The 17,359-nt window shown below is 44.5% G+C and overlaps 1 protein-coding gene across 2 annotated transcripts in view; it reads left to right on the forward strand.

Moving 5' to 3' along the window:
* GATA4 (GATA binding protein 4) overlaps nucleotides 1-17,359 on the forward strand; it is a 51,959-nt gene that overhangs the window by 18,652 nt on the left and 15,948 nt on the right. The window lies entirely within an intron of this gene.

The following is a 17,359-nucleotide window of genomic DNA, read 5'->3' on the forward strand; positions in this document are numbered from 1 at the left end:
GAGAGAGAGAGAGAGGGAGAGAGTCAGGGAGAGGGAGAGGGAGAGACAGGGAGAGGGAGACAGGGAGAGAGAGAGGAGATATGGCTGGCATGGAGACAGATGGCAGGTGACTCAGAGAGAGGCTGTCAGCAGCATTCTTTAGCCTGGACAATGAGTGAGTGATGGCAGAGAACATGGAAGAAAAGTCAAGGGGAAATCACCAGGCCAAACTGGCCAAGGAAAGGCGTGGGTGAAGACAGTGGTCATTATCTTTCTATTGAGCCCCTACAGCCACAGTGTGAAGAGAAAGAGCTGTGGGAAGTTACGTGTAAGACAACTTCCATGCACTCTCATCCCCCATTTCCATGGCCTGGGGAGCGGGTCATTCTGAAGTTGCCCACCCAGAGCTGGCATTCGAGTTTACATCATTTCTTTTGGATTCTAAGCTGTTCTTCCGTGTTGTCATGGAGAATCTCTCCTTAGACTGTGTGGCCCTGCTGCTTAGTTGATAATTTCCTTGGGGGTAGAGATGAGGAAAAGGGGGAACAGTTGGTAGCAAATGATACACTGGATCAAGGCAGGAATCCCGGATTTGGTGCCTCATATCACTGACCAGTCATGTGGACCAGGCCAATAACATTTCTTCACTTCTCTGGGATTCCACTTTCCCATCAGGAATTCGTACCCCACCACCACCACCCACCTTAATTTGCTGGATTGAAAAAGTCTGGAGGAACTTTTGAATAGAAAGTTGAGTCAATTGTTGAGTAGAATTTCTCACCCCACATTTCCTTTTAAGCCTCCCCCATTGTCCAAGGGCTGGGGAATCTGATTAATCACTTCCCCCTTCTGCCTGGCAGCCACTGATTGCTGGACAGCCTGGGAAATAAGTGGCACTTCTAGGGAGGAACCCTGCAGGAACTGGGGGGCTCTTATTTGACTTCTTTCTATGGAGAGAGGAGCACCTTCTACTGCATTTCTGGAGTCCCTTGCGTTTTACCACTTAGGCTTGGTGAGTCTTGTTCTCTGATGGGCCGGCCAGGGTAATTAGATCTTCTGAGTCTAGCTGTTGACTAGAGAGACTTTCTCTCCATCATCATGGTGGTGAACAGCAGGGATGCTGGAGCTCTGGCAACTGGAAGTGCTGCACAATGTTAGCTATCATGGCTCAGCACCTTGGCAATCCATCTGGTACCTGATTTTTTCTTTCTACCCTAATAATTCCATAATGCTTTATACACAGACAACTTTTGTCTCTTGTTCTGACTCACCTGACTTTGGAATAACTAGAAGCAAACAAGGAAGAATCAGAGAAAACAGATCACACTGCCTCTTGATGGCAGAGAGGGAGCAGAGTTGGCTCTTGTTGTGAATTACATGAAAGCTGGGTGGGATCTCTCATGGGGATCTCTCTGTGGGTATCTGCAGCCTCTGACAAGGCTCCAGGCAGAATTCCCAAGAATCGGACATGGCCAGTGTTTCCACTGTAACTTATGGTGCTATCCTTGTAGTTGGATTATAGTTCCACTAGACTGGAAGTGTTTCCAGGGCAAGAATTATACCTCATTGCCTGGCCAGTGTGGCTCAGTAGTTGAGTGTCTACCATAAGGACACCTGCCCAGGTTGTGGGCTCGATCCCCAGTAAGGGGCATGCAGGAGGCAACAGATCAATGATTCTCTCTCATCATTGAAGTTTCTCTCTCTCTTCCTCTCCCTTCCTCATTTCATACATATTTCAGAGTATATATATATATATATATATACGCAAAAAGAAGTATACCTCATTCATTTTGGGGTCTGTGATACGATTGCATGCTAAATACAAAATAAATGTTCATTTTCTGAAAAGGTGAAGTCTGGAATTCACCCTAAGATGTACAATCCCTTTGGCTCCGTATTCATACTGCAGTCTGGCACTGTTGAGACTGACCTGAGAGGCAGAGGTCAGGTTTGGGCAAGTCTCCACCCAAGATCAGGTTTACAGAGAGAGGGGGCCTTGTAGGGCTCTGGTGCAGGGGTGGGTAGTGAGGAGGTTGAGGAGTTGTAAGAATCATGCAGAGGCAGCTAGAGCCTAGAAGGCCAGGAGAAGAGAAGAGAGCATAGAAAACTCCAATGGTATTCTCAAAGGTAACAACAAAGAAACAGGGCACTTAGAGGTGGGACCAACATTTTGGATATGGTGGGTCTGAAGCATGGAGGAGGGACATGCAAGTGAGATGTCCAGGAGGCTCACCACTCTGTCTGAAGCCATCACTTGAAAACAGGACAGAGCCTCCAGGGTAGAGAGTGACATGGGGCAGGGAGCTCTGAGAGCTGCCTCTGATGAAAGTGGGAGGGGAGAGTGGTGCAGGGCAGGGTAACAGATGCTGGATCTGAGGAGCCAAGCAAGGAAGCTGAGAAAATGCATAATTGGGTGCCCTCATGTTTTACCTTGTAAAAGCCACCTGGACTTATTCCTTGATCCTGTGCTGTTCTGCTGGGCTCTGATGGTGTGTGCCCCTTGGGATTCTAAGGCCCCCAAAGTTTTCACATCCTATCAGTGTAATGAACCTGGAGCCAGATCCATTGCAGTCATCCTCTGCCAGTTTATAGAGACTTGCAGAATTCACTCATCAGGTTTGTCCTTTCCCACCCGTTGAGTGCCTAAGTCCACTGTTTTCCCTCCTCCCCACCTTGCAGAGATTCCCTGAGATCCTTCTTAGAGAGCCTCTTGAGGCACCAGAGGGAGTTTGGGGCATGCACAACCACAACCACCTCTCAACTCATCATAACAAACGGGCTCAGGAACTCAAAGATTCTCTGTAGAAACAAACTCTCCCATCAGATTCTGTTTAAAGGGCGTAAGTGCCTGTTGATTTGGGAGGCTGGACTCTGCCGGCCTGAAGTGCTTCACAGAAGTGACAGGACACTCTCCTTCAGGGAATGTTGATATTAAGTTTCCTGCCCTGTGTAAACACATCCCCAGGAATGGCATTAATAAAGGGGACCCTTTTCCCAGGACAAAGCAGAAGGGGCAGTGGGGGAGAGCAGGACGAAGAGGACGGATGCTGGGGAGGGGAGAGCTGGCCAAATGGACCATCTAACCAGTTGACATGGTGAAGGCAGAGCCCATTAGCCAGACTTTTTTCCATCATTTTCAGAACTTTTGCTTATATTCCTTGTTGGGACCTCCAACATTTTACTATTTGGCAGCTGATAAAAGAGAAGCAGGAGAGTCTTGTAATTAAGGGAGCGGGTTGAAGTCAGACACCTGAATTCAAATTCCAGCTCTTCCCCTTACAATGTTCCCCAGCTTTCACGTTCATAAAATTGAATAGCAGCTACTTCATAGGGTTGTTTCGAGTAATAGGAAATGATGTTCATGAAGCATAGTTCTTGACATGCAGTAAACACCTTTCAATGTTAGCCATTAGACACCTATTTATAAATGTTCACCTTGGCTATTACCATTAAAGAATATATTATTTCAAATGGAATCTTTTCAGTTCCACTAATAAAGGGTTAGGTTGCACAGGAGGCTGCCAAGTTGAGTGAAAGGAGGGTGTGGTTTTATTTTTTTATTAGTTAGAATTCACCTTCTTTCTTAGTATTAACCTACATTTAGAAACATAGATCCCATATCCAACTTAATGTTTATAATTCCTTCTACATGGGGGACGGGGGGCACATTTACATAAGCAGAGGCTAATTAGGGTTGTAGGTACCTAAGAAGTGACATTTGTCATAGCTTTAGAATGTTTAAAAATCCTCCTAGGGCAGTTGGAACCAGTTGTCTACCTCCAGCGAGATCTGAACAAAAAGAAAAAATGAAGAAACCACTTGGTGGCATTCAGAAAGGAAGGATTGTGTGGGGCAGCTGTGGAGGAAGCCCTGGCAGGTCCGCCTCTGGGACTCTGAGAACAAGTGAGACCCCCCTTTCCCCTTGAATTGCTTCAGTAGAGTCTAGTCTTTCCTAGGGTCTGAATCACACATTGCTGTGGTTAGCATTATCATGGTGCTAAATTGTGTTTATTGAAAAGCAGGGGGCAAATCAACTGCCTTGTGGATTTCTACCAGGAAATGCATCTAACCCATGGTGGCTGCTGGATTCTCAGTGGATTTGGAGATGGGTGTGAAGAAATGGAGGAGTTGTTTATTAGTTGTTGGCTTTTACAATAACCCAATCTATGCACCTCCCTGTGCATTCCTATCTGGGTGGTTTTATGGGATACAACCAGGATCCAGGTTTCTTTGTGCCTCTCTCTCCACTTCAGGAGTGATGTGGACTTGGTGTCTGTCCCAGAGGAAGCGATCGGGCTGTCTTTTAAGGAGTGTTGATGGAAACTGCATGGTCCACAGGAGCTTTCCCAGGCTTCCGATTCCTTTATAAAAATGAATAAATTGGCAGCAGACACCTGTGGTATCTATGTGCCCTTCCAGCTCTGACCAGCTGAAAAACAGGAACAAGTGAAGGATGAGTACTTGTGCTGTCACCTTCAGGAGCAGGGGCCTTTGCCTGGCCCCTCCAGTAGGTTCTGAGGACAGTATTAGGCAGAGGTAGTACAGGCAGCCAAGAACATGAAGCCTGGGACCCCACCCACAGCCACATCCAGCCCGCCTAGCTGGTGAGCAGTTCAGAAGAAAGTTGTGACAATTGGTGGTGGCATCAAAGCCCAGCAAACACTCTCCTCTGAAATGTTTTATTGATTCCAACAACTGTCCTGCGCGCAGGAGTTGCAATATCCATTGGAAGATGAAGAAACTGAGGTTACAGGGTGCTCAGGGCCACAGGGGGCTGAGGCTGGCAGGACTCAGGTCAGCCTAACCCCCTGGGTAGGTGCCCTTCCCATTCCCTAATGCCAGCTGCACTGATGGCACACACCCTCCCATTTCAGGGAACTATGGAGGCTGAGGCCACCACACATGTGCATAAACAGCTCTGTGGGAACTGGGGGTTCTTCTTTCCCTCAGAGTCTTGCTGCCAGAGATTTCCCCTTTGTGCTGGCTTTTCTGCAGCTACCGCTACCTCTGAGCCTCTTTCTAGAAGATCGAGTCTGATGAGGACCCTGCCCTGTGCAGTCTCCCCAGCCCAGTCAGCAAATGGGAGCCATAGTGGTCAAGGTCTGATTGATTGATTTTGCTGTTCAGTGCACAGCCTCGCATTTGTTCCTGCTTTTTTATTTTTTTGTAAAGATGAATACATTGTTGATGAAAAAGAGAGCACCACAGTAGCCAAAAGGCTTTGTATTAGTTAAAATTCACCTTCTTTTACAATGTTAATCTACATTTAGGGACATCGACCCAATATCTTATTTAATGTCTATATTTCCTTCTATGTAGGGGGTACATTTACATACACAACCCAAGTGTCCACAGAAAGATGAATGGATAAACAGAATGTGGTTTAATATATACAGTGGAATATTTATTCAGCCTTAAAAAGGAGGAAATTCTGACACATGTACAACATGGATGAACCCTGAGGACATCATGCTAAGTGAAATAAGCCAGACACAAAGAGACAATTCCTGTAGGATTCCACTTCTATGAGGTACCTAGAGCAGTCAAATTCATAGGCAGGAAGTAGAATGGTGGTTGCCAGGGGTTGGGGGAGGAGGGTACAGAGTTTCAGTTTAACAAGATGAAAAGAATTCTGGGGTGGATTGAACAACAATATGAATATACTTAACACTACTGAATTGTACACATAAAAATGGTTAAATGGTAATTTCATGTTATGTGGATTTTTCCACAATTGATCGTAATGAAAATAGAGAAACCATGCAAAAGCTTATTGGTAAGAAGAAAGTAAACTGCAAAAATCCTCCATCCTGACACCACATTGTTTTCCTCCCCAAAGCTGTGTTGAGCCCTATTAATGTGAGAGTTGGTAGTACTAATTCTGCCTGAATTTGTCCTATCAGATTGCTGTAGCAGCTCAGACTTTTCCTAAGATGGGAAAGGATGTACTGTATGTAAAAGGATGGATGGAACTATGAGACCTTTGCCATCAAATATGCTCCAGGGGCCCTGGGTTCCGCTGTGGTGCTTCGGGGGGAGGAAGAGGCTGAGAGCTGGGCTCTCTGTGGTCCCCAGAAGCTCCACTTCTGTGTGTGTATAATTTGTAAATATCTGCTTGGCTACAGAGTTCTGAGGCTAGAATGAAAAGAAGAGAAAGAAAATAAAACTAACCCCATAAACAAGGCATAAAATATACCCTGATCTCATTTGTGCTTAAAATTTGGCTTCGGACGAAAATATGTTTTGGGAGAAAAGGATGAAATAACACCCAAAGATCTAAATGATACTAAAAGACAAGGATAAAATAGGTAATTCAAGACCGATGAGATTAATTGTCTAATAAACCCATGGAAAATTTAGGGTAGTCTGGGCAGGCTAGTGATAGGACGAGAAAGAATAGGCGATAGGTTTTGTGGGGATGTATGTATTGTGAAGAAGGGGTGGAGGCTTCCTGTGAGAGATAGCATAGCAAAGGTGTGCTTTCTCGCCTTCCTTCCTGAACACCAAGTCGGATGAGAAGGACCCCCAATATAAGGTAAAGTTTTCATCATCAGTGGAAGTGGGAAACAAATCATACCCCAATTACAGAAATACTGTGAAATGTAATAGAAATTCAGACCACATTGAGGGGAAAACTTTTGAGAGCCGACCTATACCTGTCAGATCTCTAGCCAGGTGTAAATTTCCTGGTAATAAAATAAATGAGATTAGAAAGGAAGAAGCAATGTTTCATTATTTGCAGGTGAAAGAATGGTTAACTTTGGTAAACAAATATGTCTGATCTCTATGGAGAAAGCTATAAAACTTTAATGAAGGACATAAAAGAAGACATGAATAAATGGGAAAAGACAGTGTTCTTAGATTGGAAAATTTATCAGTATCTTTTCTTCCAAATACCCCAAACAGATCTATAAATTTAGTGCAGTCCCAGAAAACATCCCAGAAGGATTTCTTAAATACAACTTGTCAAGCTGATGATCTGATAATAAAAGGCTAATATGCAAATTGTCCCCTCAACTGAGAGCTCGACCAGGGGGCAGGGCTGGCTGGCCAACCGCCCATGGCTCCTCTCTCAGCCAGCCCGGCCTAATCCAGCCGAACCCCACCCATGCATGAATTCGTGCACTGGGCCTCTAGTAATATTTACATGGAAGAGTTACTGTGCAAAAATAGCCGAGATAATTTTTAGAAAGAAGACTTGAGCATTGGATCCTTTCAAATATCAAAGTGCAGCTACACAACTGTGGGAATCATGGAATAGAATGTAAATGTTGCCCTAGTCCCATGGTCGGCAAACTGCGGCTCGCAAGCCACATGCAGCTCTTTGGCCCCTTGAATGTGGCTCTTCCACAAAATATTATGGCCTGGGCGAGTCTATTTTGAAAAAGAAGTTTAAGTTTAAAAAAATTGGCTCTCAAAAGAAATTTCAATTGTTGTACTGTTGATATTTGGCTCTGTTGACTAATGAGTTTGCCGACCACTGCCTTAGTCGGTTTGGCTCAGTGGATGGAGCCTTGGCCTACGGACGGAAAGGACCCGAGTTCGATTCCCAGTCAGGGCACATGCCTGCATTGCAGGCTCAATCCCCAGTGAGGCAGCCAATCAATGATTCTCTCTCATTATTGATGTTTCTCTCTCTCTCCCCTTTTCTCTCTTACATCAATAGAAATACATTTAAATAAATAAATACACCCTGAGCTGGCAGCTGGGAATGGACGGCAATCAGAAAAAAAGAAAAGAAAAGAAAAAAAAAGAATGTAAATGTTATGTACCTTTACCTTGTAAAACTAATAAATCTTCTTAAAACAGTGAGGTAGATCTGTGCAGATACTGGAAAATGTCCAAATAAATGTGCTTCCATGAAGAAACCAAGCAGTGAAGAGGGTCTGATCCCAGTTGTGTTCAAGGTAGATGGCACTGTTCTTCCCAATTGCCCCTCCTCTGGGGAGGATTCTACTCCTCACCTGATAACATGGGCTTGCCTGTAAGACTTCTTTGATCAATGACATGAGAGTAGAAGTCACTTGTGCAACTGCCAACCACAGGCTTTAAGAGCCATAATGTGGTCTGACATCACTTTCTGATGTCCTGCTACGAGGCTGGTATGACTCAGATAGATAGAGGTGGCGCCTTCAACCTGGGTCCCAGAGTGAAACACATACATGTAACAGAACTTCAACCAACTTGTAACTGATGTGTAATATGAAGAGCAGAAAATAAGTTTAATATAGCAAAGCTCTGAGATTTGGGGATTGTTTGTTATAGTGTAACCTAGCAAAAACTGACAGATGCATTGCTAAACAGCGCCAAAACCAAACATTTGTTTTATGAATATATTTTTTAACACATCTATAATGTGTAACGTGTCCTAGAAAAGCTTTTCTCATGTGTATAGACAGATATGTACAAGGATGCCTGTTGCAGCATTTATTATAGCAAAAATTAAAAACAACCTGAATATACATCAATAAGGAAATAAACAAATTAAATATATGTCAATATAATAGAAAACTATAAAGCAACTCAAAGTAGCTCCACGTGTATGAGCATAATTAAAGCTCAAAAAATAGAACTTGAGAGAGCATACATATAGCATGTTATTTCTATGAAGTTTAAAATGTGCAAAAATATGTATTGTTTTTGAAAAAATAGACACATATTGCAAGAGGAAAAACATTTGAATCAAACATCACATTCAGGATAGAGGGAAGGAGGAGACTGGGATGACAAGATACACAGAAGAATCAGTTGTTTCTGCAATTTTTCATTTCTTTAGAAATATCTGAAGCAAATGTAGCAAAATGCAGATCTGGCGAAACTAGGTGGTGGGTGCAAGAGTGTTTTTATTTTTTAAAATTGATTTCAGAGAGGAAAGGAGAGAGAGAGATAGAAACATCAATGATGAGAAAGTGTCATTGATTGGCTGCCTCCTGCATGCCCCACACTGGGGATTGAGCCCGAAAGCCAGGCATATGCCCTGACCGGGAATCGAACCATGACCTCCTGGATCATAGGTCGATGCTCAAACACTGAGGCATGCCAGCCAGGCAAGAGTGTTTTTATATTCTTTTTTTTCTCAGTTACTGACCCATTTCATAGTTTAAAAGTAAATTTGTAAATGTGATGTATAGTATGATGGCATTAAAGTAAATTTTAAAAGCACAAAAATCATATGGTGTTCAGAGGTATCTAAAAGTATGAAAATGGATTGGAAGGTTGTACACCAAATTTAGAATAGTAGCTGCATAAGAGATGGTGGCAGGGAATAAAAGGGATTGCTCTGTTGCTCTTAATACTTTTTTATAATTTCTAAATTTCTAAAAATAAAAATTATAATAAAGTAGGAAATGTCTAGAAAAATAGAAAACTTGTTAGTCACTTTTTCCTTAAGGGCATGGGATAATAGTAATTTTTAAATCTGATATCCTTCTGTACTGTTTGAATATTTATAGCAATTATGAATTACACAGTTTAAACATAATTAGGGGGAAACTTTTTTAGATACGTGAATGAGAAGAGTTACAATATAGTGCCAAGTTGGATGATTCCAAAACCATCTTATTCTTCAAATACTTCACTTTTGATTTGTAGAGACCATAGCAAGAGAGGTAAAATTAACGTTGGCGAACATTTCCACCTCATTAGTTCTGGAATTGGACCTTATTAATCCCAGCCTTTAATCTGGTAAATGTAGTCTTTGATATTGAAACAGTGAATGAGCCACATTCATAGTATTGGTAGAGTCCTAAGTAACATTCCTGTATTTGCGCTCCTGCACCCTCTAGCGGTTGGAGGACCTTGCTCGAGGACACCACTATGTGGACATAATGTCCAGGGGATTTGGAAAGGGCCTGGGTTATCTTTTCACCCAATCAGCTTCACTTCTCTGTCTTTTTATGTCAGGCTTCCTCAAATAAGATTTCCTTTGAAGAAAGGATTCAGAAAAAAACATTGGTGCAGGGTAATTTATACATTTGATCTGATATTAATCTGGGGGTCATTTTCAAACTAGGAAGGACCTAGATCATCTGGTCGGACACCCTCATTTTACAAAGAAGATGCTGAGCATCGACAAGTCAAATGTGAACTGCCCAGGTCCATAGCTAGGAGGGGCAAAGCCTCCTGGCCCCTCCTTATATAGTCTTCATCTTTACTTTTTGCTTTGTTTTGTGTTAACTGAACTCAAAGCTAAACAGAGCCCTCCCAGCTCTCCTTAAACTCCACATTTTGTGCAAAAAGCTTGCAGGGTAACTGTGGATTAGCAGGGGAAGATGTAAAGTGCTGGCGATTGAGCTTAACCTTGATTTGATTAAGTAATCCCCAAGAAACCCTCAGAGGGGAAAACAGTCTCGTGCTTAGTGCTTATGTTTTTCTACACCCTGCTCCCCTCCCCTTCTAAAAGGCGTAAATCTCCCCTGAAATGCCTCCTTAGCATTCAGGGCAATAAAGAGGTCACATTATATCTCCATAAATCTCCCCTGCTGGCTGGCTGGCTGCTGCCATTCCAGGAGGTGAAAGGGAAGTTGTTTCCTCTTGACGGCTGCCGGGCTGGAAGGAAAGGCCTTTTCCCTCCAGACCCATTGTCTTGGTCCCTGAGGGAGCTGGTCTGGCAATTTGTTCAGAATTTCCTTTCCATCCTGCCAGCTTGTAACAAGCTGGAGAGGGGGGTGCAGACTGGCCTGGTTTAAGTCTCCTGTACTGGCGCTGATAGAGGGAGGGCCTGCCCAAAGCTCCCTCTCGGTTTTCCTAATTAGTAAAAGGAACAAGGTCTGAATAGGCGGTGTGCATGTGTAGAACTGAGCACTGGAAGCCATGCCAGAATCACTGGGAACTGAGTCTGCCTGTGAAGGCTGGGCTGGGGGCTCCTGGGGACAGGATAGGAACTAGGGCACTATGAGAGATGACAGTGGGTGGGTGAGGCTAAGAATCTGCTTAGAAAATGTTGGAGATAAGATGCTCTTTGGGAAATCAGAAAATGGCACCTGTCCTAAAGGGAGCCTGCTGTAAATTAAAATAATATGAAACAGTGTATGCCACTGTATATGAAACAGTGGCAATGATAGTTCGTGTATATTTATTTGCTTTATTTAACATAGAACATTTATTTCTTGCCTGGCTGGTGAGGCTCAGTGGTTGAGTGTCAACCTGTGAACTAGGAGGTCCTGGTTCGATTCCCGGTCAGGGCACATGCCTGGGTTATGGGCTCAATCCCCAGTGGGGGGCATACAGGAGTAGCTGATCAATGGTTCTCTCTCATCGATGATGTGGGTTTTTTTTTTTTCTCTCTCTCTCTCTTCCTTCGTCTCTGAAATCAATTGAAAATATATTTCTCAAAAATAGGTAATAAATTAGCATAGTTGAGTAGTCAGGATGTTCACAAGCGCTTACAGTGAAAGCATCCCTGAGTCACCACATTTCTCCCTGGAAGCAATCGATATTATCAGTTTCCTTTCTATCCTCCCAGAGATATTTAACATATGCAAACAAATCTGTGTATAGACTCTTCTCCCTTCTTTTTGTGGACACTATCAGGTATACTGTTCTGTACCTTGCTCCTAATATTTCACAGCATATTTTGGAAAGAATTTCCTATTAGTATATAGAAGATCTTCATTCTTTATGACTACGTAGTGTACTCTAATTGAGGTCACCAGTTCCATATTGATAAACACGTAAGTTGTTTTTCCAGGCCTCTGCTTTGGCACACAAAAAATAACGGCAGTGAATATCCTTGTACATGAAGCAATCATTTTACACAAGTGCCAGTGCGTTCATTGTAGGATAAATTCCAGGAAGCAGAATTTCTAGATCAAACGGCACGTGCATTTATATATACTTTTGTTAAGATATTGCCACATGGCCCTCCCAGATGTACCACGTCACACTCTCCATTAATGCCCAGAACACTTGTTTCCCCACATTTCCCTCTCCCAGGGCACACGGGGATGACTGAGTCAAGCTGGCAGGATGCCTGGAGAGGGACCGTGATTCACCCCCGTGACTTGGAGGAGCCAGGACTAGCACTGGACTTTGTGATTGACAGGTGGCTTTTGATTGGCTCATCATGTACATCCTATATTGCTGGTCTTTCTCTTTCTTTCTGTGGGATGGCAAGAGTAGTCAGTGCTATCTAGGACACTTGAACCAGCGAGGGCTACTCCTGTGGAAGGGGAGGTACCTGGGTCCAAGGTGGAGAAGGCACGTTGCTTGTTTTGGAATGAGGGGATCCCAGGAAGTTGAAGAAATAAAGTAGATATCTCCAATCTTCCAACTCCTAAGCAGAGATGCTTTTTAAAATTTAACTTAATTTATTGTTAGTTGTTTTGTAACAGCATCATTAATATGTAATTTATATTCTGTAAAGTTCACTCATGTAAAGTGTGTATAATTAGTGGATTTTAGTACATTCCAGAGTTGTGTATCCAGCTCACTATTTTATTTTTTAAATATATTTTTATTGATTTCAGAGAGAGAGAGAGAGAGAGAGAGAGAGAGAGAGAGAGAAACATCAATGATGAGAGAGAATCGTTGATTGGCTGCCTACTGCATGCCCCACACTGGGGATAGAGCCCGGGCATGTGCTCTGACCAGGAATCGAACTGTGACCTCCTGGTTCATAGGTCGACATTCAACCACTGAGCCATGCCAGCCAGGCCAGCTCATAATTTTAGAAGAATTTATTTCACCACTCCCAAAAGAATCTCGTACCCATTTACAATCATTCCAATTTCCCTCTCCCTTCACCCCTTGCAACCACAAATCGACTTTCTGTCTCCAGGGATTTGCCCATTCTGGACAAAAGACATCCAGTGATCTTTTGTGACTGGCTTCTTTCATGTTGCATGATGTTATTATTAACTGTTCATTTCCCTGAAGCTCAGAGCCTTTGCAATGCTGTTCCCTCTGCCTTCAGCACTCTTCCCCAGATATAGAAATGCTACTTCATTGACTGCTGCTTTAATGAATTTAAACCATGTTACAGGAAGAGAAAATCTTAACATAGTCCATGTAGTTGTCATTTAAAAAAACAAATGTTCATATATTTTTTTATTACAACTTAGTTTTCTTATTCCCTATCAGTAGATATTTGGATTGTTTCCAGTATTTTTTCATGAATATCTTAAAAATAAACATTTCTGTCTTCCTCTTTTGGGGGGGAGGGTGTATCCTTTTGATGTATTCCCATGAATAATTAGGGAAGTTTTATCACTAGCAAGAGTGGGCTGGTTTTTAATGCATCAGGGAGTACTTTTCCGTATCCACCCATCCATCTGTTACATATAATTATATACACACACATTATGTATATATGAAAACTGCTGGGCCTGCGTAAATAATTCTCTCAAAAGAATTATTATGTGTGTCCGGGAACATGGCATCTCATTGGCCAGGCCGTCAAATATGCCGGGAGCAGAGCCCTCAGATGTACACCATCCTGCTGGCATTATTGATGCTTCATTAGACACTTTAGGGCTCTGGCTTTTGTTGAAATCTGATTGGTCAATAGGCATGGGTTTCTGGTGTGTGCTGACTACTGTAGGAGTGGCCCAGCCTGAGAGCAGCGTGGTGAGGATCAGGTTACAGAATGTTCTAGAATAGCGATTTTCAACTGGTGTACCGAAAAAATTTTAAAACATGCAATACCTGAGTCACAATTATACCTTTTTTTTCAGTCAGATTGGCAAAAAATATTTTTTTTTGGTGTGCCACAAAATTTTAGTAATTAGTTTATGTGTGCCACGAGATGAAAAAAGATTGAAAATCACTATCTAGAAGCGTAGGTGAGTCATTCTCCTTCTCTGAACCTTGGTCTTCCACTGAATGTTCATGGAATCATCCAAACATCACTTCCAGGGTTGTTTTGTTTTGTTAATCCTCACCCAAGGATATTTTTCCATTGATTTTTGGAGTGAGTGGAAGGTGTGTGTATGAGGGGAGAGAAACATCGATGTGAAAGACATATCGATTGGTTGCCTCTGGGGTCTGGGATCAAACCTGCAACCTAGGTTTGTGCCCTTGACCCAGAATCGAACCCGAGACCCTTTGGTGTGCTGGCCTACTCTCTAACCATTGTGCAACACCGGCCAAGGCATCACTTCCAATTTTGCTTCCTGCCCTCCAAGAGCCTTAAAGTCTTAATTGAGATAAGCCAGTACTGGGGGAGCAGTGATTAGGGGATAACGGATGGTCATAGTCACTGAACAAAGTAGGGTCCAATGAACAGGGGGGCACAGTTTAAACTTAGTACCCAGAGTCTAGGAAGTGGCAAACATTTTCAATTGCTGATGCTCAGTCAGGAATCCCATGACTAAAGCAGAGGCTAAGGCTGAACCAGGAGGTTGTGAGATGTCAATGGCCAACTAAGCATGGGCATTTAGAGTCATTTCATGCACCTCTTTCCTTGCATTCTGCATGCACCTTGTCTGGGAGGTGGTGACTCAGCCCACTTCTTAGTCAGATGCTGATGTTGGGGAGAAAGCAGTGTGCAGGGAAACACAGAGGGAGTAAGCATGTCAGGGATATGGGCCTCACACCCTGAGTGCTGCTGAGCGTGGCCACATATCCGTATTTTAAGCCTTTTGTCCCAGAATAATCCTACATAATAAAAGGCTAATATGCAAACTGTCCCCTCAACTGGGAGTTCGACTGGGAGTTTGACCAGGGGTCGGACCACCAGCCAACCGCCCACAGCCCATCCCCCTTATCAGAGGCAGGGCCGGCTGGCCAACCTCCCATGTCCCCTCCCCCCGCAGGCCCAGCCCTATCCGCCCTATCAGGGCAGGCTGGCCGGACCCCACCCGTGCACGAATTCGTGCACCGGGCCTCTAGCTAGTAATAAACCCCTTTTCCTCAGAAGTGTCCCATTCTGGATGATGAGTTGTGTGGCATCCTTCTCAGCACCAAGGAGTGGCAGAAAAGAGGAAGCTGGCGAGGCCAGGTTTGGGAGGGTGGGGGCAGTAGGACAGGTGTCTTCTGGACGCAGCAGCCTGTCCAGCTCCTCCCGAGGTCCAGGCAGCTCTTTCACTGATCAGTGGTGGATGGGAGGCGGGGAGAAAGCCCACAGAGGACAAGGAGACAGCTGGGCAAAACAGTGCTCGAAAAACACCGAAAAGGACAAAATACCAGCGTAAGGGAAAGTTTTAAATATAGAAATTATGACAATTCAATCATTGAGTAGTCCCTCTTTTCTCTCCCTCCCTCCCTCCCTCCCTGTTTTTTGGTGCTTTTTCTCTTCCTTTCAGAATGTCCTTGCTTCTTTGTGATTTTTTTTTTTTAAACCTGAATGTCACATTCTTTAACTCTTACCTTAAGTCCTAACCCAGGCTCTTAGATCAGCATCAGTGTGTGTGTGTGTGTGTGTGTGTGTGTGAGTGTGAGAGAGAGAGAGAGAGAGAGAGAGAGAGAGAGAGAGAGAGAGAGGTTGAGGGGGAGTCATATTTTCCAGTGGCTATTAAGAAATGTAGTGTGCTATGCCTAGTCCACATGGATCAGTGGTTGAGCTCCGACCTATAACCAGGAAGTCACGGTTCAATTCCCTGTCAGGGCACATGGCCAGGGTGTGGGCTCAGTCCCCAGTGGAGGACATGTAGGAGGCAGCCAATCAGTGAGTCTCTCTCGTCATTGATGTTTCTATCGCTCTCTCCAATAAAAATATATTTTTAAAAAAGAAATGTAGTGTGATAAAAATTTCATATAGACTATTCTGTGTCCTTGTTTGTAAAATTGTAAAAATGTTCTGCATCTCATGAAACCGCAGTCAGACTTGTACGGGATAATCTCTATGAACCGCCAGCATTGTGTTCTTTAGCGCTGAGACGCAGAGGCCCCAAACTCCACAGGGCAGCCCTGGCCCAGCCTGTGGCAAGAACCGCTTCTGTTCAGCGGCTGTGGGAGCTTCCAAAATAGGTGCTCTGATCCCCGCCAGCCTGGACGCTGCTTGAGCTGTGTCTGCCCTCCCCTCGGCAGCCTCCTGTCACAGGCCAAGCCTGACAAAGCCCAGAAGACCAAAGGCTCCGGAGCTGCCAGAAAAACCTCAGGATTTGTTTGCTCCCCATGCCCCAGACCCAGGCGCCAGCCCCGGGGACAGATCTGGGCCTGTCAGGAAATCCATGCACAATCTCTGGTGAACTTTGGATGGGACTCGGAGCTAGGGTTCAGCAAGGGACATATGGGTGGGGCTAGAGACTTTGTTCCTGAAGCCCCTTTGGCTCCTGGGGAGGTCTCTGAGCAGGCCCCTCCCCTCTCATTGCCCAGGCTTTGGATCCTCTCTGGCCTCTATTTTGTAGCATTGAATAGCTAGCTGCCCTGGGTATGGGTACTTTCCATTGTGTTTAGGTATCTCGCCTCCCCAACTAGATTGCACAGTGATCCAGGACAGCTGGGGCGGGGCTAGTGATACAGCCCAGGCGCCATTGCAATGTGTCACATTGAATATAATTATTTGTTTTGAGGTGTGTATCCCCATCTAGACCAAAACAACTCTGGGCAGGGAAGGGATTTAAATATATATATATATATATATATATATATATATATATATATATATATCGAACCGTGACCTCCTGGTTCATAGGTTGACACTCAACCACTGAGCCACGCCCGCTGGGCTGGGCGGGATTTTGCCCCAAGTTTGTCTAATATATATATATATATATCTATATATATATATATATATATCTATGTCCAGCACTTCCGCAGGGGCAAGCGGAGCAGACACGTTTGGACTTCAGTGCCCCACACCCAGAAATAGTAGATGGCCTAAGACCAGATACCCCCAGCCTCTGAGGGTGAACAGAGGAAGGTTGCTCCACCATGGGCTCTGACTCAAGACCCAGCTTTTCCCGGTAGCAAGAGGAAGCCCCTCAAAAGAGGGAGGGCTTGAGGGGACCTCTGCTAGGGAGCAGAGCCAGGCTCTGTGGCACTGTCCCAGCGGGCTGGCGCACACACGGCAGCATCTCAGCCTGAGCTTTCTCTCCAGCAGTCGGGAGACAAGTTCAGCCTTTGGGCAGTGCCAGTACGTGTTGCCACCCCTGGCCCTGGCCTCTGATTTCTCTCTCGTCTTCCTCCTACTTCCCCCCTCTTCTTCCTGACCTTTCCTTCTTCCAGCCCTACTGGCTTACCCTGCCTGTGGGTGGTTCCCCAAGATGGATGGGGCAGGTCAGGGGAGAGGTCGGAGTCCTTGCCTTGATTGCGTCAGTTCTTTGTAGGGAAGTCAGGGGTGGGATCCTTCTACCTCCAGGCCCACATTTTTCTTTCAGGCACTTGTGTGAGAGTGGTTTGCCTTAATTCCCGGGAAGATTCATTCTAAATTGGATGCCTAAGACAGTGGTCGGCAAACTCATTAGTCAACAGAGCCAAATAGCAACAGTACAACGATTGA

The sequence above is a fragment of the Eptesicus fuscus genome, chromosome 6 (genome assembly GCF_027574615.1).
Source record: "Eptesicus fuscus isolate TK198812 chromosome 6, DD_ASM_mEF_20220401, whole genome shotgun sequence".
NCBI lineage: Eukaryota > Metazoa > Chordata > Mammalia > Chiroptera > Vespertilionidae > Eptesicus > Eptesicus fuscus.